Raw genomic sequence first — 22,082 nt, 5'->3', positions numbered from 1 at the left:
ACCATGGCAATGCTTTCTTCCCAAAGACTGGCTGCTGGCAATCCTTGGCTCCTCTGTCACATGGCAAGGTACATGGCATTTCCCAATCTCTCCCTTCTCTTTTGGGTTCCGTTTCAGCTTCTTGCTTCCTACGGCTTTCTCTTTCTTGTGCCTGAATTCATTCTGCTTATAAAGGACTTCAGTGATAGGATTAAGATTCATCCTGAATGATGTGGGTCACACCTTAACTGAATTAGCCTCAAAGGTCCTACTTACAATGGATCCACATTCACAGGAATGGATTAAGTTTAAGAACATGTTTTTCTAGGATAGGTACAGGCCCAAACCACCACAATCATTTACTGAGAAAGAAAGCAGGTGAAACAGGCATCTTGAAAGAGGGGTGATGGTTTGGAACACCTGATTTTTAAGAATAGATTGATGTGTATAGTGTCAGAGAAATGATGGAGAAAGGGGAGTCTCAAGCTGTAGCAGTTTGATACGGTTATGAATTCCAAAAATAGATATTGGATTATGTTTGCAATCTGGTCTATTACTGGGCATGATTGAGTTATGATTATGACTTTCATTGGGCCACGTCATTAGGGCATCGAGTCCCCACCTCTTGTTGGGTGGGGACTCACAGATAAAAGGCATGGTAAAGACAGAGTTGGAGCGTTTGATGCAAGGATTTTTGATGCTGGAATTTTGATGTTGGAGTTTGATGCTGAAGCCTTAAGCTGGAGCCAGGAGAAGAACACAGAGGAATAGAGATGGCTCCATAGACACAGCAGAAACCCCAGGGAGAGAAACAGAGCCATTTGCCTGATAATCTACAGCTGACCTTGTGGAGAGAGGCAAAGCCTAGAAGGCCTCATAGTCTACAGGTGACCTTGTGGCGAAAACAGAGGACCTGAGCCCAGAGAGAAGCAAGACCCTGGAAGAGAGGAACCCAGGAAGCCTGAACCCTCACAGACACCAGCAGCCATCTTGCTCCAAGAAGTGGAAATAGACTTTGGTGAGGGAAGTAACTTATGCTTTATGGCCGGGTATCTGTATGCTCCTACCCCAAATAAATACCCTTTATAAAACCAACCATTTTCTGGTATTTTGCATCAGCACGCCTTTCACCAACTAATACAAGAGCCTTCTACAGATATTTGACTTGAGTGATTGGATGGCAAATCATTAGCCAAAATAGTCAGTATGGGAGTAGGAAGAAGCTTTTAGGGAAAGATAGTGAATTCCTTTGGGGCCATGTTGATTTTGAGAAATGTGCAAGACCTCCAGATGAAGATGTCTTGTGGGCAGTTGCATTCTGGAACTCAGGAGAGAAGTCTGGGCTGATGCCATCATCTGGAAGCTCATGGTTGGCTCTGCAAGCTGTGTGTGCCTAGATCGTTACCCAGGAGCATGTGTTAAATGCAAATAGACAACCAAGGATGAAACCATGGGAAACACTAACGCCTAAGAGGCAGGTACCTTAAAGAGACACCGAGAAGCTACAGCCAGATAAAAAAGACACAAATCATGAGTATAACAGACTCCAAGGAGGATAGAATTTCAAGGAGAAACTAGATGGCAGTAAATGCTGCAGAGAAGTCAACAAAGACGTGGATGGCAAAGGGAACCGTCCATTTGACAACTTGAGGGTCAGAGGGATGGTGGAGTCAGGTGAAAGCTCACAATGGATTGGGAAGGGGAAAGAAAAAAGTGGTAATACGAGGGAGGGCTAGTTTTTGAAGAAGCTTAGCCGTGGAAGAGGAAAAGTGATTGTGTGATATGCAGGACCAAAGGAAGAATTTTAAAAATATTTCTTCTTAAAGCCATAGATTCTTATTAAAGAAAATTTAGAATACACATAAAGTATTTTATATAATTCCCCCTTCCCGAGATAATCACTGTTAGTATTTTGGCATATGCAGTATACTTATAGTCTATTTTAAAGCGAAATATATTTTCAAAATGATGTCATGCTGTCCAGATCATTTTGTTGCCTATTTTTTGTTTCTATATATCTTAATTTTCTAGCTCCAAAATATTTTTCTAGTACATCATCTTTAATAAAAGCACCTAGTCTTCCATTGCATATCTATATTTTATTTTAATAACCTCCCCAGCCATTACAGTTTTACAGTATTTCAATATTGTAAACAACACTAGGATGGTTCTCCTTGTAGCTATGTCTTTGAGCACAAACATGATAAATTCCAAGGAGTGGAATTTCTTGAATCAAAATTCATGCAAAAGTCTTGGGCTTTTAGCCTTCCCTGTTACTTTACTGGAATTGTAGTTGATGCTGGGGTTTAAGATATATCTAGGGGATCTGAATCCCTGGACTGACAATATGATAGCCAGGCCCTGAGCCTCAACAGACTTCAGCTCCTACTACACTCTGCTTTATTGGACTTACCCCACTCAGCTCACATGGAGGTGAAGAATGTCAACCACCACCCATGGAGCCAAGAGTGCCTACAAGTGAAAACAGGAAGACTGCATCCAGTATCCATGTGGAATCTAAGCCCACTCTTGACATAGATGTGGAATGGACACAACCAATCCAAGGTCCACAGGGAGGAGGAATACAGTAAGGATTAGAGTGGACTTACTGGTATTCTCATGAACTATCGTGGTTAGTAATCGAGAAAATGTGGCATTGGTGTGGAAAAAATGGCTATGGTGGCTGCTTGGTGCAGGGAATGGGAGGAAGAGATGAGATGTGGAGGCATTTTCGGGACTTGGAGTTGTCCTGGGTGGTGCTGTAGGGACAATTACCGGACATTGTAGATCCTCCCATGGCCCGCTGGATGGAACATGGAAGAGTATGAGCTATGATGTGGACCATTGACCATGAGATGCAGCGATGCCCAGAGATGTACTCACCAAATGCAATGGATGTGTCATGATGATGCGGGAGAGTATTGCTGTGGGGGGAGTGGTGGGGTGGGGGCGGTGGAAGTGAATGGTTACCTCATGTTTTTTGAATGTAATATTTTTTAAAAATGAAAAAGAAAAGTCTTGGGCTTTTAAAATGCATTGCAAAATGCTTGTGAAACATTATTATTCTGGTCGTTATTTTAATTGGAACCAATTTACACTACCATTAGCAGTGTGTGAGCGTAAAGAAAGTTTTTTTGTAAGAAGAGAGAGACTTGAGCATTTCCTTTATGCTGAATGAAAGAAGCCAATACAGAGGGAGAATTTGAAATGATAGAAGGCCAGTGACTTCCTTGAGGAGATGGAAAGAAATGGGATCTCACACATATGAATATACAAGAGGAGGGACACTTCTGAGATGAGAAGGAAGGAGAAGAATATGGACTCAAGAGGAGGAGTACCTGCAGAAAGTTGAAAGAGTTCTCTCTGACACTCTCAGCCCCCTCTGTGAAGTAAGAGACAACCTCACCTGTTGAGGGAGAGGAAGGCAGGGATGGAGTATGTAGTAAAGAGGGTGGAGAAGTTTTTGAATGTCCATGAGCAATGTAGGTGAGGAATCTCATCAGTATACATGAAAGGATTGCTGGAATGTTCTAAAGGTACATTCCAGGTTGGAGGTAATAAATACAAAATGTTGGAGCAGGCTAGACAGGGAACCAATAAATGGATCTGGAACCTGGCCACCATTAACACGTGTCCTCCAGTACCCCCAAGATGGCTGGTGGAAGACCCTGTGGGATTCTCCCATTTGGAACGAGATTTCCTCTGGCAGCCAGGAGAAGCTCTGGATATTATCCAGGGGCCTTATCATTGGGCCCTTCCAGGGGAGTGATGGGTGGGATAATCAATCAAAGCAGCAAATAGCTGAGACTCCTCCCATGTCATTAGCAAAAGGGCAGAATAATTAATTGTTTGAAAGGCAAGTGGGAAAATAAACCGTCCCTCTGCCTGTCCCTGCCCTGTTCCTGCCCTCTGCGCCCTGCTCTCGCCATTTTCCCCTGCCATGATGGCCATGCAAGTAAAACCTGGGCATTTATAATCTGTGGTGGGGAATTGGAGTCTGTAACTGAGGCCTCCTTACCGCTCGTCAGCCCCTTCCTCTCTCTGGGACCCATGATCTGTTATTTTCTCCCTTTACTCTTCCCTTCTGTATTTTAGAACAAGCACCCTTTGGAGAGTATCCATTTGCCTGTTTCAAAGCCACTCTCCCCCTTTCTCCCTCCAACCATGTGCCCCAGAAGGCTGGCATTTATGGCCTGCATCGGCCGGGCTCCTTTGTCCTCTGGAATTCGCTTGGGTTCAGCGAATGGGAAGCAGTGGCAGGAAATGAGAGTGTGGCAGGAGAGGGCGGGCGGGGTATGAAACTCCTCGGCCACTTCCCCGCTGGCTGCAGTTGGGAGGCAGCGTCCCTCTACGGGGGGCTATGGCCCGCCCCACAGCTCCCCTCTCCTGGGGCTGACAGCCCTGGCTCTCGTCACCCCTTCTGGCCTAGGGGTGCCCCATACCCAGGCTGTACCCCAGACCAGTTTCATCAGGATCTCTGGGAGGGGGCACTGGGCACCAGGCCTTTAAAACTCCCCCAGGAGAGTCTAATGTGCAGCCAGAATTGAGAACAACTGCCCCACATCAAGAGATGTTATTAAAAAGCAGATGCTGCTTCCGTGTGTCTGGAGGGGGCAGCCCGTGTCTCTAAGGAGGCTTCCAGGTGATTCCACGGCCATTAAAGATTGAGAAGCCCTGTTCTCAACCAACTGCTTCATTTAACAGAGAGCGATGAGTGCCTTGCCTGATGTTATGGGTTGAATCGTGTCTCCCCTCAAGGTATATTGACGCCCCCATCCCCAGGACCTCAGACTGAGATCTTATTTGGAAATAGGGCCATGTAGGTAGAATCAGTTGAGATCAGGTCATCCTGGAGTAACCCAGGCCCCTCGTCCAATGACTGGTGTCCTTAAGAGAAGAGACAGACACACAGACAGAATTTGGCCACATGAGCCTGGAGACAGAGGTGCAGGTGCTGCAGCTGCAAGCGAGGATGGCGCGGAGACCAACAGAGGCCAGGAGGGGACCAGGAGGGGTTCTCTCCTGCCGGGTCTGAGGGAGCGTGGTCCTGCCCACACAGTGACTTCAGTCTTCTAGCCTCAGGAACTGTGAGGCAATAAAGACCTGCTGTTTTAAGCCACAGCTACAGCTGCCCCGGGAGACTAAGGCACCTGAGAACACGCAGGACCAGAGCCAAGTCTCCCGGTGCCAGGCTCGTGCTCCTGCTGTGGTCTACACTGCAGTTGAAGAGTTCCTTAGACGTGGCAGGCTGAAGACTCAGGATCAAGGGTGTCAGAAAAGCAACACTGGCAGAAGTCCTGGTTTCCACTAGAGGCTTCCTCTAGCCAGGCTAGGCCACAGGATACAGCCATCGTGATGGTTAGGCTATTGTGTCAACTCGGCTGGGTAATTGTGTCCAGTTGTTTGGTCAAGCAAGCACGAGGCTAACTGTGATACAAGGGCATTTATGGACCTTAGTCACATTGACTTTACTGCAGTGGTAAATCATAGCTGATTATAATTACACCAATCAGGGAGATTGCCATCAGCAGTGAGGATGCTTTACCCAATCAGCTGAGTGCCTTAAAAGGGGAAGTGATTCCAGCATTGAGAGAGAATTTCCCAGCTTGTCTTTGGATGGCCAACATCTCCCAGAACTCATCAAGAACCTTCACTGGACTTTCATTGCAGCCCCTGGTTGCAGCCTGCCTGCCGAACCTGAACTTGTGCATCCCCACCGCTGCGTGAAAGACTCTTATAGAATCGCATACTATTGACAGATATCTCATGTTGATTCTGTTTCCCTAGAGAACACTGACTAATATGGCCATATAATCCTGGATACAAGAGACCCAAGGAAAAGGAAATTTCCTGAGGCCTCACGGGAGCAGGTGCAGAGAGAAATCTTCCTTGGGAGCTGGTTCAGGGAGGGGGAGAGGACAGACCAGATGTGTCAGCTCTGCCAGAGTCCAAGTTGCAGGAGTCTGGAATAAGATATTCTGCAACCCTTGGATCATTAGGAGCGTGCTGACAGTCACCTCATTAGAATTCACCTATGGGTGAAAATGACAGGTCCCTTCCCTGTGACTCACTTCTGGCTTCCTGTTAAACATTTAGAACCTCTTAGCACCTACTGCCTGTGTCTGATGGCCTGCAAAAGTGGCCATAAGACTTCCCCTTGGTGGTCCAAGTCCTTGGTGGTCTTCTCCCACACTGGCTCCGGGCTGGCCCTGGGACTTTCCAGCAGAGACTTGAAACGTGCTCATGTAGTGGGGCCCTTTAAAACCCCAAGAACAGCATGTGAGAAGCTGGGCTGACCTAGAGGAGGGAACTTCAGACTCCCAGCTGAGATCCCCCCACCCCACCACCATCACGACCACCACCAACAACCACTGTTGTTTGAAGGGACCCAGTTTCTGAACTCGCTATGGCAGACCTAGGAAACCAGTACAACCTCCCAACACAACAGTTTATTCTGAAATAGTATAAGGACATGAGGGCAAGGCATGTCTCTTGTAGCACTGTTCACCATGGCAAAATGCTGGAGATGGAGTGAATGCCCTCACCACCAATACCTGGGACTATCGGGCAGTCATTAGACACAGGAGAGAAGGCCAAGTGACACCGGGGGCGGGGTTGGGAGTGCTGCAGTTGCAAGCCAAGGAACACCACCGATTGCTGGCAAAGCACCCCAAGCTAAGACAGAATTCTTCCCTACAGGTTTCAGAGGGAGCATGGCCCTGCTGACACCTTGATTCGGATTTCCAGCCTCCAGAGCGACAATGAGGCTGAAAATGATCGAGGTCAGACACCAGTTGAGCACTGTAAAACTCACATTGAAAAGCAGGAGGAATGCAACTTCTTTTTTGTTTTTGCTTTTTTTTTGAGATTCCAGGGATTGAACCCAGGACCTTGGACATGGGAGAAAGTGCTCAACAACTGAGCTACATTTGCTCCCCAATGAAAGTTGGTTTTTTCATTTGTTTTTCTTTTAGGAGGTACTGGGGATTGAACTCTGGACCTCAAAAGTGGGAAGCAGGCACTCAGCCACTTGAGCTACATCCACTCCCTGCAACTTCTTAATAGCAGCTCACCTGGCTTCACAGAACCAGATCTCAGATCCCCCTGGTTTATCTGCTGCTAAGAAAGCTCCTTCTTTGAAAGTTTTGCCTGGTAGCAAATACTGTCTCCAGCTGCTCCAAGGACGGACAGAAAGGGCAGCCCATCTCATTATCCAATGAAATATTGTCTATAGCACCTGAGAGAGCATACTTCATCAACTTGCATGTTCTAAATTCATGGGACTTTTCTGAGTTGCAATAAAATGTTGGTAAAAGGTGGGGAGAAAACATCAGACCTGGAACACTCGACTTTAAGGGGTTTGTGAGAGGTATCACTGAGTGAAAAAAAAAAGCAAAACCATGGAGTTGTGACTGTATAGTAAGAACCCATTTGTGTTGATGACAAAATCCCATATGGGTATTTATTCATGATTACGTGAGTATGGAGAAAAATAGGAATGGATACACATCTGTAGAGGGGTGATACTCATGGAAGTTGGGGAGAAAGGTAGTGGGGGGGGGCATAGGAAACTAAAGAAAAAAAAAGGGAGCATTTAAAAACCCCAAAATGCATATAACCCTATTTATGCAAAAGCATATATATTTATTCATGCCTAAACATTTCTCAAAATGATAGTTTCCCAAATGTTAATGAGATCACCAAATACTGAAGGTAGTGGGATTTAAGTTGATTTTTTTCTTTGTGCTGTGAATTACCCAAATTTTATATTGAGTACATGGTAGTCAAATCATTAATAAAGCTATTTTCTTTGTCGCAGAAAATTTAAAGTACTCCAAACCTAGGCTGGCGCTGTGCATCTTGTACGTCAATGTTCTTCAAAACGCAGACTATGAAATGAATTACCTGCTGTGCTTTGTTTTTTTCCAAATGGAAAACGTTATTTTTTAAAAATTTATGTAAGACAACAAGTAATACTAAAGTTCAAAACCTGCTAGATATACTGTTTATGGGAGAACTAAGTCTCACGTTTAGTTGAGCAATGACATGGGTCAACTGACGGGTTATTTAATCCTCACGACAACCTACTTTGTCGTTCAGTAAGACTGTCCTTGTGAAGCTTACATTTTAGTAGAGAACAGACACTAGACTTAAAAATAAATAGATAATGTAATTTGTCAAGGTCATATGTGCCAGGAAGAAGGGGAAAAAAGGTAAAAAGGATGGAGAAAAAATTTATAATTTTACAGTGTGGTCAGGAGACCCCTTTGACAAAGTGAATCCAAGAGCCAGTGCTCTTCCTCCTGACAGGTAATTCATAAAAATAAGCTTTTAATCACAGTGGTAGCCAAAAGGCCACTGAGGGGGCAGTTTTGGGCCTACCCACTCATTGCTTTTCCCCATTTTACAGAAGAGAAATTGAGATTACGCCAAGGAAAAAAAAAAAAAGATTTCTTTTCCGTTTGTTCATACCACAAACACCCAATACCTTTTTTTAAAATTCCCCTCTCCTCCCCGTCCCCGGCTTGTTTGCTGTCTGCTCTCTGTGTCAATTTGCTGTGCGTTCTTCTGTGTCTGTCTGTCTCCCTTTTTGGTTGGGTCATCTTTTTTTTTTTTTTTTTGGCTTTTATAAAGGGTATTTATTTGGGGTAAAAGCTTACACATACAAAGTCCTGAAGAGTCCAACTCAAGGTTACTTCCTTACCAAACTCTTGCCACGTGTTGAAGCAAGATGACAGGTGACGTCTGCGAGGGTCCAGCCTTCCTCTTCCTCTTAAGGCTCTGTGGGCGCAGCTTCTTCTGATCTCAGCTGCATGCAGCACAAGGCTCGTCTCTCTTCCCAGGGCTCCTTTCTTTCCAGGCTCAGCTGCTCTGTTCTCTTCACAAGATCAGCTGGAAACTCTCAGGTGAATGGCTCATCTCTCTTCCCGGGACCACTGCTGTATCTATGGAGGTGTCTCCCTCTGTGTATCTACTCTGTGTTTCTTGGCTGGGTCATCTTGATGCGCCAGCTCTCCATGGGCGTGGGCCAGCTGCCTTCACAAGGAGGCCCCAGGATGCGAACCCAGGGCCTCCCATATGGTAGATGGGAGCCCAACTGATAGAGCCATGGCTGTTTCCCCCAATACCTTTTAATGACCTCTCTCAAACTTTTCTAGTTTCAACGCAAGAGGTTTAATGTGTTTTGCATAACAAACATACATAGCTTCTGTTCAGGAACCTTTCCATCAGACCATGTACACTGAAAGAGTTTTTTCTTCCCTTCCTTTGAAAACATTAAACACTATAATGAATAAATCCATTTCCTTAGATGCATTCAGAATAACTTTAATTTTTTTTTATGATTTATTTTATTTCTCCCCACTCATTCCTTATTTGCACTCACTGTGTATTAATTGTGTGCTGGTCTTCCTTTTAGGAAACACTGGGAACTGAATCCAGGTCCTGTCATGTGGGAGGGAGGTACCTAATCACTTGTGCCACCTCTGCTCCCTGCTTTGTTAAGTCTCTCATTATGTTTTCCTCCTTGTGTCTCTTGTTGAGTCAGCTTGTTGCGCTGGCCTGTTGCATCAGCTCACTGTCTTGCTCATCTTCTTTAGGAGGCACTGGGAACCAAACCCGAGACCTCCCTTGTGGTAGGTAGGAGTTCAATCGCTTGAATCACATCTGCTTCCCAGAATAACTTTTTAAAAGTTACTTGAAATAATTATTTTCTTTGACAGTAAGTCATCAACTTGCCATAACGCACATTGGTTTATATTTAGCTTTAGTTCTCTTTCTCCCTTTTCAATTAATCCTTTTTTTAAAAAAGTAAAGAAAACATTTACATGGGTCAAACTTCAAAGATATTAAAAAGGAGGTGGGTATCTCCCTTATATGTAACCACTTTCATTAGTTTCTTGTTTAACCTTCCTGAGTTTCTATTTGCAAAAATAAGCAAATACATGTATACACATACATACAATTTTTTTTTGTTATTTCTCCTGCTTTCTTACATGAAAGGTAGCATACAAGACACCTTGCTCTAAATCTTGCTCTTTTTCAGAAGTGGTATAATCTTTAGCAATTTACCTAACTTTTGACCTCATTTATCTGTAAAACGGGGCGAGCCCTGAATGTGAGGATTAAATAGAAAGATCCACGTAAGGTCCCCGCCAGAGGACCTGGCGCACAGTCAAGTGCAGAGAACGAGGAATACCCCTACACCGTCCCTACAGACCTGCGGCTGCCACGACTCATGCCAGACAAACCGGGCCCATTACCCTGCACGACAACGTCCTTGGGAAGTTGAGGAAACGCAGGTCACCTGGCTTAAACGTTTGTAGCGTTCTACCTGTGCTCAGAACTAAGGCCGCTGCACATCCGCAGACCTCTGAGGAAACTCCCGGGCCCAAGGTCAGCTCCCCACGGCCTCTTGCCTTCACGGGCAGGGCCTGCTGCGCCAGGATGGTTACCTGTGGTGCTTTTTGAAAATGCAAGTTTCGGGTCCCCCCCCACAGACTGATGGAATGAGGTGAGGACCCCTGGATTCAGCCCTGTAAATGCGCACGTGCACACACACACACACACACACACACACATACACGGCCCTTCGAACTCGCCCGAAAAGTGAGCACCACCGCCCCAGCTTCTCCAGAAGGAACAGTCAGCAGGGCCTGTTGAAGCACCCACCCTGGAAGAGCTAAGGCAGCTGATGAATTTCATCATGTCCAAGGTCATCGTGGCCACGGTTTCCACACCTCCCCATTCTGACTTCCCCTGCTCCCCCCACCCTGGCCGCCTCTTTTCATTCCTGACTACCTGTAACCAGGTACTGTCCCCCCCAGAGCTCCTTTCTTGGGGCCCCTTGCAGGACTCTTTACACCACCTTCCCACTAGCCACTTGCAGAGGGTGCTTGAGGTCCCAAGTTCTACTTCTTATGAGGCCCCTAGTTACCTGTATTTAATTTGTGATCTGGGCCCCCAACAAAAAGATAAACCTGGAGATAAGCAGCACGTGCCCCAGCAAGCAACTGGAGGAATGAGGTCACATAGCCAATGTTACTGGGCACAAGACTGGCCAGTGGTGTGACCCTCATTGTATGACTTTACTGCTAGTTTTGTTTGATTTTTTGGTTGGATTGGAGGCTAAGAGTAAGTAAGCAGTGCCACTTTTCCTGACCTGAATAGCACAAAAAGGGATTTGAAGCATGGTAAACTGTGAATTGTCTGTGATTTAAGTCCTTAGGCTAAGGTTGTGTGCGTGTGTGTGTGTGTGTTTTGATCTTCATCATTAATTGGGAATGCACAATTTTGGGGGTGTCTTAGTTTGCCAGGGGCTCTAACAAATAGCAGGTTATTGGATTAAACAATAGGATTTATTGTCTTACCGTTCTGGAGGCTAGAAGTCCAAATCCAAGGTGCCAGCACTGCCTCTGAGGACCATGGGCCCTGGAGGCAGCTGGCTGGCAATCCGGGATGCCACTCGGTCTCTGCCTGCGTCACATGCCATCTCCCCGTCTATGCAGCGCTTGTCTGTGTCTCTCTCTATGTGGGCACCAGCTATACTGGATAGAGCTAATCCAGTTTGGCCTTGTTCACAGATGAGCTCACATTCGCAGGCTGGTGGCTTAGGACTTGAACCTATCTCTTTGGGGATACAATTTACTCCGTAACAGGGGTGAAAGACTAATCAAAACCCATATTCCAGAGAAGAAAACTCTAAGCTCTTCAATTCGCCTTTTTTTCTGATCATTAACAGGGATTTGTTAATTAGCATAATGGAGTTTATAAATGACTTCACGGGGGTGAAATGACTGGAGCTGTGGCAGACTGGCTCCAAACACTGACCCACTGTTGTGACCCTCCTGTCCTGGGGGCCCACCGCCCAGGTGCATTCTGGAATGGCGCCAGTTTAAAGCACATTCCTGGGTCTTCGGCTTCCAGAGGAGTTTCCCACCCATTCCTGGAGAGGTCTGCTGAGACCTGCTGCTGGAATTTTGCTTGACCTGCCTTAGGCAAACCTTCCATGCGAGGTCCCTGATGGAGCACCTGAGGACCAGAGAGCCGCAATTTCCCGGACCTTACAGAACAGGCTGTACAACTGATAGTTGCCAGCTGGCCAGTAAGTATTTGTAGGTGTAACAGAACTCCCTGAGACCTGCTTTCGTTGCAACAAACTGCGTGATAGAGAGCGGATCTCATTGGAACAGACTATGAATTGTCCTCTCCAACCTCCAAGCTTTCCAATAATCCTGAAAAGGTCCTGATCATGGTGAATGACCACCACGGGTTGGTCACAACATAAACCATCTCAACCAAGCGCCTTCTTAGCCCAGCACGCCCTCTGCATACACCTGCATAGAACTGGATTAGCTCTGGGGGAACCTGGAAAAGACCAGGCTGCTGCAGGGGCCATCAGGCCCCCCTGGGACCCTAACCCCGTATCTTCAAAGAGAGCCCCTGCGTCTCCTGGGAGGGAATTTGAGGCCACTTTGCACATTTCTGAGAATGCCCAGAGAGAAAGTAGAAAAGAGAAACTCGGGGGGAAATGTCAAAACAGTTTCAGATGACACTTCAGTGACATGAGTTTCAGATGATACTTCAGTGACACGAGGGGATGCCAAAGGCCCTCGGGTTAGCTCAGAAGCACTCCCTGAGTTGCCATGGCGGGGCTGGGGACTTGGAAGGGCAGAGTGATGGTAGAACAAATGCTGCTTCACGAAACTGAAGGAAATAACTGGGTCGACCTACTTAAGGAGAGAGCATAATTGCCAACATATGCTGTGTGCTCATTATGTGCCAGGAACTGTGCCAAGCGCTTTAAGTGGAATAATCAATTTAAACAAATGAATGAGCTATGTGCCATAATCATTCCTTTTGATAAAAGAGGAAACAGAGAGGTTAAGCAGCCTCACTCCACAGACAGCAAGTGGAGGGATGAGGACTCGAGCTCTTCACGCCTGTTTTTGAAAGGACTGAAATCACCATCCAGAGCTCCCCCCAGGAGCACAGAGGGCTGAGGTAAACTTTCATCGGCAAAGTCACCACAGAATCGTGGCTAACGTGCCTTTCTGGTTCAGGGCAGTTTATGTGGTGTTCTCTCGAGCGTCTGAGACTGAGGGACGAGGGCAAGGCGTGGTTGTCGATGAAAACATTACCTATCGGTTGGCCCCCTTCTCTTTTTGATTTGCGTTTACTCGTGGGGGACTGGAGGGGAGGTTGAGCCTCCTTTCCTGGTACCTGCGAGGCTGGGGGTGCAGGTGTGGAGCCCCAGGAAGCAACACCTGGAAGCCGGGCCCCAAGGCGGAGGCCGAGAAAGGAGGAGCAGAGGAGCAGGGGTGAGGAGAAGGAGGGAGGTGGTGAGGAAGGAAGGCCTCGCCCAGCCTGGTGGGAGCCCTCCTCCTGCCCTAGCGGCCCTGAGTTAACACTTGGCCAGTGAGCCTTGTTTTGCTTCTCCCCAGACTGGCCTGCGAAGCGTTTCATTCCGACCCTTTCGCCTATTCAGCTACACCCTTGTTAAACCTGGCCACACAACCCCACAGACTCCCTGCCCAGCCCTCGTTCTGCCCCAGTCATTAGCACCGTGGTATTAACTTGCACCTGCGGTTTTGCCAGGTATTTTAAACGTCATCTCTAATGACGGAATGAAGCTCTCTAAGAAGTTTTTGTTATCTGTGGAACGGCTGGAGGAGACACTGGGGCAGAGGAGACGGCGGTTCCTCGCGAGGCTGGGGAGACTGTCTGGGGTGGTGAAACGGAGGCAGGCCTTCGGGTGGACGCAGAGATGTATTCAGCTGTCACACAACCGTGAGTGTGGCTGAGCAAGCTCCGGAGAGGAAAGTTCCAAGCAAACAGAAGGCTGGCGCGCATCTCCTGAGAGGCCCCTTCCCCGACGTCAACACAGCCCTGAGCCGCGGGGCCTCTGCAGTGAGGTAAGCAGGTTGAACAGTTGCCTAGCCACACCTCTGGGCGCCTCCCATCCCACGGGAGCTGCCGGATCTCTGGGGCCAAGGACTGGCAGGGAGAAGGAAAGCCATTTGGCTTTAACAAGGGAGCTGCCGATGGGCAGTCCTAAGAGCCAGGCGAGGCTAGGGGGCCTTAGTGTGGAAGTGTTACTGGAAGTTTCTGATGGCAGCGGAGAAGAGAGGAAGAAGAGAACACAGGAAAGGGTTGCATTGACAACTGTTTTTAGGTTCTGGGCTTTGTTTTGTTAGTTTATTAGAGTAGAACTGCCTCAAAGGCAACTGGACATTTTCTTCCACAGAAATTTCTTGATTTTCTTGTTTGCATAAGAATGAGGGATCCAAAGATAACAACACAGTCTTTGACCCCCAAGGAACATATGCTCTAGAAAGGGAAATACAGTGGATGGCTATAATACAGGGGAAGTTTAAGAAATTTGGCATTTAGGGATTCTTTTTATTTTGAAGATTTATCTTATTTCTCCCCACCCCCTCGTTGCTTGCATTTGCTGTGTCTGTTTGTTGTGTGCTGGTCTTCTTTACAGGAGGCACCAGAAACCGAACCCAGGACCTCTGATGTGGGAGGGAGGCCTTAATTGCTTGAGCCACCTCCTCTCCCTGCTTTGTGTGTCTCTCATTATGTTTTCCTTGCGTCTCTTATTGCGTCAGCTTGCAGCACCTGCCTGTCATGTCAGCTCACTGTCTTGCTCGTCTTCTTTAGGAGGCACTGGAAACCAAACCTGGGACCTCCCTGTGGTAGGCAGGAGGTCAATCACTTGAGCCATATCCACTTCCCATTTAAGGATTCTAAGGGAGAAGAAGATATTTCCAACCAGGATGGTCACAAAAGTCTTCATGGGTTGAACTGAGACTTGGAGTTGAGTACACTGTGAATAGAAAGAGATAAAGCAAAAAGAATAGCCTAGAAAGTATATGGAAAAAGGTAAGATGAGTCATTTAATTTGATTCCTATGTAGGAAGGAAGGATAAAAACCTGAAAAGCGAGTTAGGGCCAGGACACAAAGAGGTTAAAAGCCAAGCAGTGGAATTTGTGCTTTATTCTATAGGCAATGGGAGGCATTGAATTTTTTTTTTTTAAACATTTATTTATTTTTTTAAAATTTATTTCTCTCCCCTTCCACACCCTCCCCCAGTTGTTTGTTCTCTGTGTCCATTCACTGTGTGTTCTTCTGTGTCCACTTGCATTCTTGTCAGCAGCACCAGGAATCTGTGTCTCTTTTTGTTGCATCATCTTGCTGCATCAGCTCTGCATGTGTGCGGTGCCACTCCTGGGCAGGCTGCACTTTTTTTGCATGGGGAGGCTCTCCTTCCGGGGCACACCCCTTGCGCGTGGGGCTCCCCTATGCAGGGAACACCCCTGCATGGCACAGCACTCCTTGCGTGCATCAGCACTGCGCATGGGCCAGCTCCACATGGGTCAGGAGGCCCTGGGTTTGAACCCTGGACCTGCCATGTGGTAGGTGGACGCTCTATCAGTTGAGCCAAATCCACTTCCCCATTGAAGTTCTGAGTGACACCAGAGCTGTGCTTCACTGGGTAGAAGACTGCAGAAGAGAGAAAGTAGAGTCAAGCAGCCTGGTGGCATTGCAATTGTCTATCCACGGGCCTGCACTTGAGAGGCCCAGAAAGGAAAGAGGTGGGGCCATTTCAGAAGAATCAGTGGGTCTTAGCAAATGATTGGAGGTGGGTGGAAAGGGAGAAACCAAGGAGGAATAAGGCTGAGGGAATGCTGGTTTTGGTGAGGTCACCGTCAAGGGAACAGTTTCTGTGAAGTCGTAGGGAAAATGGACTTAAAAGTTTTCGGCATAAAGTGGGCAATGAGGGGTTAGAAATAGCAAGTGGAGCTTGAGTCCATAAATTGAGGAGTTGAAGGACAGAAAGGGAGCACGTGAGAGAGACTGTAGTCTAAGAGGTAAAGAAGATGCCCCGTGGAGAAGCTTTGGGTTGGTCAGCATGTTGTGTATGTTGAGGGAAGGGAACCACTGGGGGTGGATGTCAAGGTACGGAGGGGGCAGATCAACTAGAGGTAGGAGATTCCTAGATGGATTCAAGAATAGAGGGACAGGGTGGAACCTTGGGTTAGAGCCTGCCTCTTTTCAAATGAGGTAAGGAAGAAGAATGGGGAGCGGATGTAGTTCAAGAGGTGGTGAACCTGCTCCCCACATACGAGGTCCCGGTACCTCCTAAAAACAAAAGAAGCAAATGAAAAAAACCAGCTCTCACTGGGGAGTGGATGTAGCTCAGTGGTTGAGTGCCTGTTTCGCATGTATGATGTCCCAGGTTCAATCCCTGGTACCTCCTAAAAAAAAAAAGGATAAGAGTGAGGAGTCAGGGAGTTATTGAGGAGTGGGAAAGGTTTGTTTTTAGTTAGAGTTTCCCAAACCAGAGTGAGACAATGTTTGGGTGCAAATAGTGTGTTTAGGTGTGTGATGGAGTGGATTATCGCTATTTGCAAGAGGGCCTTTGTCCTGCTGGGGACACTTGAGAGTCTGTGTAGGATATGTCTCAAAGCTTGTCCCTGAAGGGTGAGGAAGGTGGGGCATTTATCTACCAAGTCCCTGCTCCTCATGGACTGGCTTGCTCCTCAGAGACGCCCTCTTGGAGGGACCTTGTGTAAGTGACATCAGGAGCTGGCCCTGGTGAGTGGGTGGGACCCTGTGAATGCCTGCTATGGCTGACAGCCGAATGTTATGGTTTCTTTGAGGGGTGGGTGAAGAGCACCCAGACTTGACAGAGCTCTGGCATGCTGGGGACTTGCTGGGCTGATCTGGAGAGAATGTTCCTTCCTGGTAGAGAGCTAACTCAAACATGCACCCTAGAGTGAGGGGATGGGAGAAAGGAACAGGGAAAACGGTCAGTTATCACTCAAGACCAGATTTTATTTCTGGCTCCATTGAAGTCACATGGTTTGGAATGATTTGAAATTGAGGGGAGATTTTTTACTTTGAAATTACAAGAGGAGGATTTGGGGAAAAGCCCAGATCCACAGTATATACTTTCTGGAAAACAAAAACCTCAAAGTGGAACTCTTGAAGATTTTACCTCTGAGAGCTGGAAAACAAGACCAAACACTGTGATTTTAAACAGCTCACCCAGCTCAGCACCGCTTGGTTTCCCTCCCAATCCTCCAGAGGCGCTCTCTCCTGGAGCACCTCAATAAAGCCGTCATAACATGCGGTGACTCAACCCGCCGCCCATCAGGGATCCGCAGGAGAGGAGCCCAGACTGTTACTAGGAGAAAAGCCCCTGGTGAGTGGAAAGAAGCCAGCTGGAAACAATCTGCACAGACAGAGCTACTGCTCCAGCAGCCCTGCAGGCTGGGGGTGGGTGGGTACGACGGGGATCATTTCTTTCACCATACCACTGAGGCGGTGGTTGGGGTGTTTGTTGGAACCCAGCCCAGAATTTAGATGCACTTCTCACCTCTCCCAATCACTTACTAACCCAGCCCCGGGACAAGTGACCTCCCGACCCTATTTGATGGAGTCTGGATCTCTGTAAACTGTGTTGAGTTGCTTGGTTGAAACCCAAAGGGGAAGATGAGAATTGCAATTGTTTCTCATTCGGTTCACCAGGTACAGAAATGCAATGGCTAGCACATTCTTCTATGCAGTCAATTTGTAATCTCATCAAAAGAAGTCTGGTTAATTTAACATGATTCATTGTCTAAGAGGAAAACTGCTGCCTCATTCAATTCATAACATTCCTGTGGAGGTGATTACAGAATGGGCATCTTTATTTTCTCAGCTACTGATGTTAAATTAATTGGCTTCAATTTCCTAGGTTTTTTGTTTGTTTGTTTCCTCCTTCATGCCTTTATTTGCCCACCTCAAATAGTGTTCATTAAACTGTGCTCCAAGAATTGATTTGAGTGAATTTATGATCCTGGCTCCCAACCTTTGGTTTGCCAGGTCCACTTGAAATACACCCCTAATGATTTCAGATTCATCCATAAATAATAAACATGCAGTAGGACGGTGTTACTGTACCAGGGACAAGGGCCAGATAATGTCCATGATAGAGCTAAGCCTCCTGTAGGAAGCTATGTGCCCAGAGGCAGGAGTTGTGGACACCGAGTATGTGATTTGGCTTCAGAGTTCCAACTCTGTGTACTCGTTGAATAGTGCTTGCCCCAAATTCATGTCAACCTGGAAACTGTGAATGGGACCTTATTTGGAAATAGGGTCTTTGAAGATGTAATTAGTTGAAATAAACCCATACTGGACTAGGGTGGGCTCTAATCCAAAATGACTGGAGTCCTTAGAAGAAGAGGGAAATTTGGACACAAGAATGGAGAAACACAGGGAGGAGAGGGCCACATGGAGACAGAGGCATATTGGAGGGGTCCTGCCACAAGCCAAGCAACACCTGGGGCCTCCAGAAGCTGGAAGAGGCCAGGGTTCTTCTCTAGTGCCTGTGGAAGGAGCTCGGCCCTGCCATTGCTTCTACTTAGAATCTGGAGCCTTCTGGCCCCCAGGACAGTGAGAGAATACCTTTCTGTTGTTTTAAGCACCTGGTTTATAGCACTTTGCTGTGGTCACCATAGGAAACTCAGGCCATCTGTAAAGTGAGGAAAGTGGATCAGGCAACCTCAAATATCTACACTCCCAAAGCAATATATAGTTGGGTGATAAACAGCCATGCAATTTCTGATTTAGTTTGGAAGATCTGTAGTAACAGCAAGTGTAAGGAAAACTGAGGGCAGTTCTCTCCAAGGAAAGACACTGACTTTGAGCATCAGCTGGAAATGTGCATTGGTCAGGGAATAAGTGACTTTCTGTTAAAGAGTTAGCAAGAGAAAAGCCACAGCTGGCTTGCTCGGGCTCAGGGAAGGAAGAGGTTGAGAGCCAAAGTTTCTGACTCAGAAAACACTCACCATAGTGAAAGTAAATTTGAGATTCTTTTTGCAGTATACTAGGTATACTATATATCCAAGAAGAGGTCAATAACAGATTGATAAATGATTGAACGAGTTCATCGGCCCCTGTGGTGGTTTGAAGCTTTATGTTCCCCAGAAAAACATAGTCTCAAATTAAATCCATTCCTGTAGGTGTGGAGCCATTGTAAGGAGACTCTTTTGATGAGGCTACTTCAGTTAAAGCATGGTCCACCTCATTCAGGATGAGGCTTAATCCTATTACTGGTGTCCTTTGTGAAGGGAATGAACATATATATATATATATATATATATATATATATATAGAGAGAGAGAGAGAGAGAGAGAGAGAGAGAGAGGGAGGGAGGGAGAGAAAGCCATGGAAGCAAGAAGCTGAAATCAATGGAATTGGAAGAGAAGGGGGAGAGCAGCAGATGCTGCCATGGGCCTTGCCATGTGGCAGAGGAGCCAAGGATCACCAGCAGTCGGTCTTTGGGAAGAAAGCATAGCCCTGAGGATGTTTTGATTGGGACATTTTCCTGGACTCTAATGTAAGCCAATAAATTCCCATTGTTTAAGTCGAACCCATTTGATGGGATGACTTTAAGCAGTCTAGGAAATGAAAACAGCCCCATTCACACCCCACAGTCCTCTCTATTCCACAGTCTTGTCATAGGAATAGCCAGCACTTACAGCAGTTACAATGTGCAGGCACTTTTCTTGCACATTTTATATATAGTAATCCTTGTAAAAACCCAATGGAGGAGGAGGTGTGGTTCAAGCAGTTGAGCACCCACCTCCTTCCATGTTCTTTTCCTGGTGCCTCCAAAAGAAAAAACAGACAATGAGCAAAAACAACAAGCAGACAATGAGTGCAGACAATGAGCACAACCAACCAGCAGACAATGAGCACAGACAATTGTAGCTGAGCGAGAGGGTTTTGTCCTCGCTCAGGCCCAAGAGTCGGGGGGGCTTGCTCCTGCCGAACCACCGGCGGGGGGTGCCCCAAGAGGGAGCACCGGTTCTCCAGGCGTGGGGGACGCACGGTTGGGGAAAAACCACGGAGACCGCTTGAGCGCAAGAACGGGTCTGCTTTATTGCGGAAGTACACTTGGTTATATAGGCAGGGAAGGGGGTGGAGTATGAAGGGGAGAGCAGGGCGGAGGGGTGGCTGCGGATTGGCTAAAGCTGGGGGGGCAGACCTCTGGTAATACGCCGTAAGCAGTTACTGGGGAAGAGGGCAGATTGTAGGTTGGTAATATGGGCGGGACTGGCAGGAAGGGTGGCGGGGGCTGGAAGGGGAGGAGGGGCGGAGAAAGGCGGCAACAGACAATGAGCAAAAACAACAATGAGTAAGCAGGAGGGAGCCACCTCAGGGCAGGGGGCAGGGTGAAATAATAATAATAATTTAAAAACTCAATGGAACAGGTACTATGTTACTATTTTGTTCATATTTTATAGATGGGAGAGTTGAGGTAGGAAACATTAAGTGACTTGACCAAAATCACAGTTGACACACTAGGATTTGAGCCCAGGGAGTTGGGCTGTAGATTTTGCTCTTCATCTCTATGGTATCTGCCTCTGAAAGAGAAAGTCATAAGCTATTGAAGTTATTCTGTCAATAGCGATGAAGACTGCTGGGAGAGGTTTGCTGTGTGCATGTCTCACAGAAACTGAATAATTTAAGAATCCTCTGATGCCCTCCCAGGACAGAGAATGAACTCCGCCCCACCAACTTGCATAGCTCTGGGGGCAAGAAGGAGGGAAAGCAGGGCAGAGGGATGGAAGAGCAGCCTGGAGGACATCTGTGGCAGTTTGATATTATTTATGAATTCCAAAAAGAGACAATGATTATGTTTGTAAACTGGTCTGTTCCTCTGGGCATGATACCCTTTGGTTGTATTAAACTCGAAGATTTTACATTTACTTGATTGTGTTATGATTAGGGCTCGATTCAACCATGTCATTAGGGCATGGTCAAGATTGAGTCCCCACCCCTTTGGTGGGCTATATAAATGGACGCTCACTCAAGGAGAACACAGAAAAAGAAATACACAGAGGAAAAGAGTTCCATAGACACAACAGAGGAGAGAGCTTTGATCCTGTGGCCCTGGGGAGAAAGATGAGCCATTTGCCTGATGGTTTCCAGCTGACCTTGTAAGAGACCAGAGCAACTGAGCTGGAAAGAAATGAGCCCTCCAGCCTACCGCTGAGGTGGGAAGAAGCTGGCCCATGGAGCCTTAAGAAAGAGGAAGGCTGAACACTTGCAGACATCGTCCACCATCTTGCTTCAACACTTGGCAAATGACTTTGGGTGAGAAATCAACCTTTAGTTGGACTCGTTAGGGCCTTGTAACTATAAGCTTTTACCCCAAAGAAATACCCTTTATAAAACCCAACAGATTTCCCATACTTTGCATCAGCACCCCTTTGGCTGACTAAAATATCATCGAAGGAAGAAAGGACACCTGGGTACCCATCCAGGGTTGAAGGAACTAACAGGAGCAGTAGAGAGATGTGGGGACTGTCCTCTGGAGTCCTGATGAGGAGGAAGACTGGGTTTTCCCTGTGGAAGGCTGACACCCACAGAAGCTTCTAGATAGTGGGCATAGAAGAGGGTTTTGAAGGGGACTGAAGAGCAGGAAGGGCCACTTCACAATCACCTACAGCAGAGCTTCCCCTAGAGATTCTGATTCAGTATATCCGGGAGGGAGGTGGGGGGCTGGGGGTGGGGACGTGGGGGAAGGAGGTGGTGTTTTTATTTTTTAAAAAATTCCCCTCAGTGGTTTTGATACACATCAGCTTCGGAAATTACCCATCTAGTTCAGCCTTTCAGTTTTTGCCAATAAGGAACTGAGCCTCCAGTAGGTTCAACAGCCTGCCCAATATTGTGCTGTCAGCTAATGGAAAGCCAAACTTAAACCTAGGTTCTTGGTTTTCTGTCTCATTTTCTTGCTACTACAAAACATCGCAGAGTCTTAGGGATGACTATCTGCTTGGAAGATGGGGCCTCAGTGGGAAAGTTATGAGTGGACTTATCTTGCACAGGGTAGCAAGTATCCCACTTCTAACTAGAATCTTAAAAATCAATAAAAATAGGATACAGATGGCAAATTAAAAAAGAAATAAAAGTATGCTCGAAACACAAAATTATTTACCTGAAACACAAGCTGACTGGAGCTGATCACCGGAAAATAAAGCAAGAAAAATGTGATTAAGAAAAAAGCACATTTTATTCACATGAATATAATAGTTAACTGAGT

General features: G+C 46.8%; 1 long non-coding RNA gene across 2 annotated transcripts in view; it reads left to right on the top strand.

The window, feature by feature from the left end:
* The first annotated feature begins 12,885 nt into the window (after positions 1-12,885).
* The window catches only part of LOC111762603 (uncharacterized), a 72,867-nt gene continuing 63,670 nt past the window's right edge, over positions 12,886-22,082 (top strand). Inside the window, exons 1-2 of one of the 2 annotated variants that reach the window (XR_011648922.1) lie at positions 12,886-12,981; positions 13,576-13,892. This is a non-coding gene — a long non-coding RNA (uncharacterized lncRNA). Of the gene's footprint in view, positions 12,982-13,415; positions 13,893-22,082 lie in introns of those variants that run through there. The other variant, XR_009185936.2, reaches the window with a different exon arrangement.

Source organism: Dasypus novemcinctus, chromosome 5, assembly GCF_030445035.2.
Source record: "Dasypus novemcinctus isolate mDasNov1 chromosome 5, mDasNov1.1.hap2, whole genome shotgun sequence".
In the NCBI taxonomy this organism is placed as follows: Eukaryota; Metazoa; Chordata; class Mammalia; order Cingulata; family Dasypodidae; genus Dasypus; species Dasypus novemcinctus.
The sequence above is the reverse complement of the archived record's forward strand: the minus strand, read 5'-3'. Positions and strand labels throughout refer to the sequence as shown.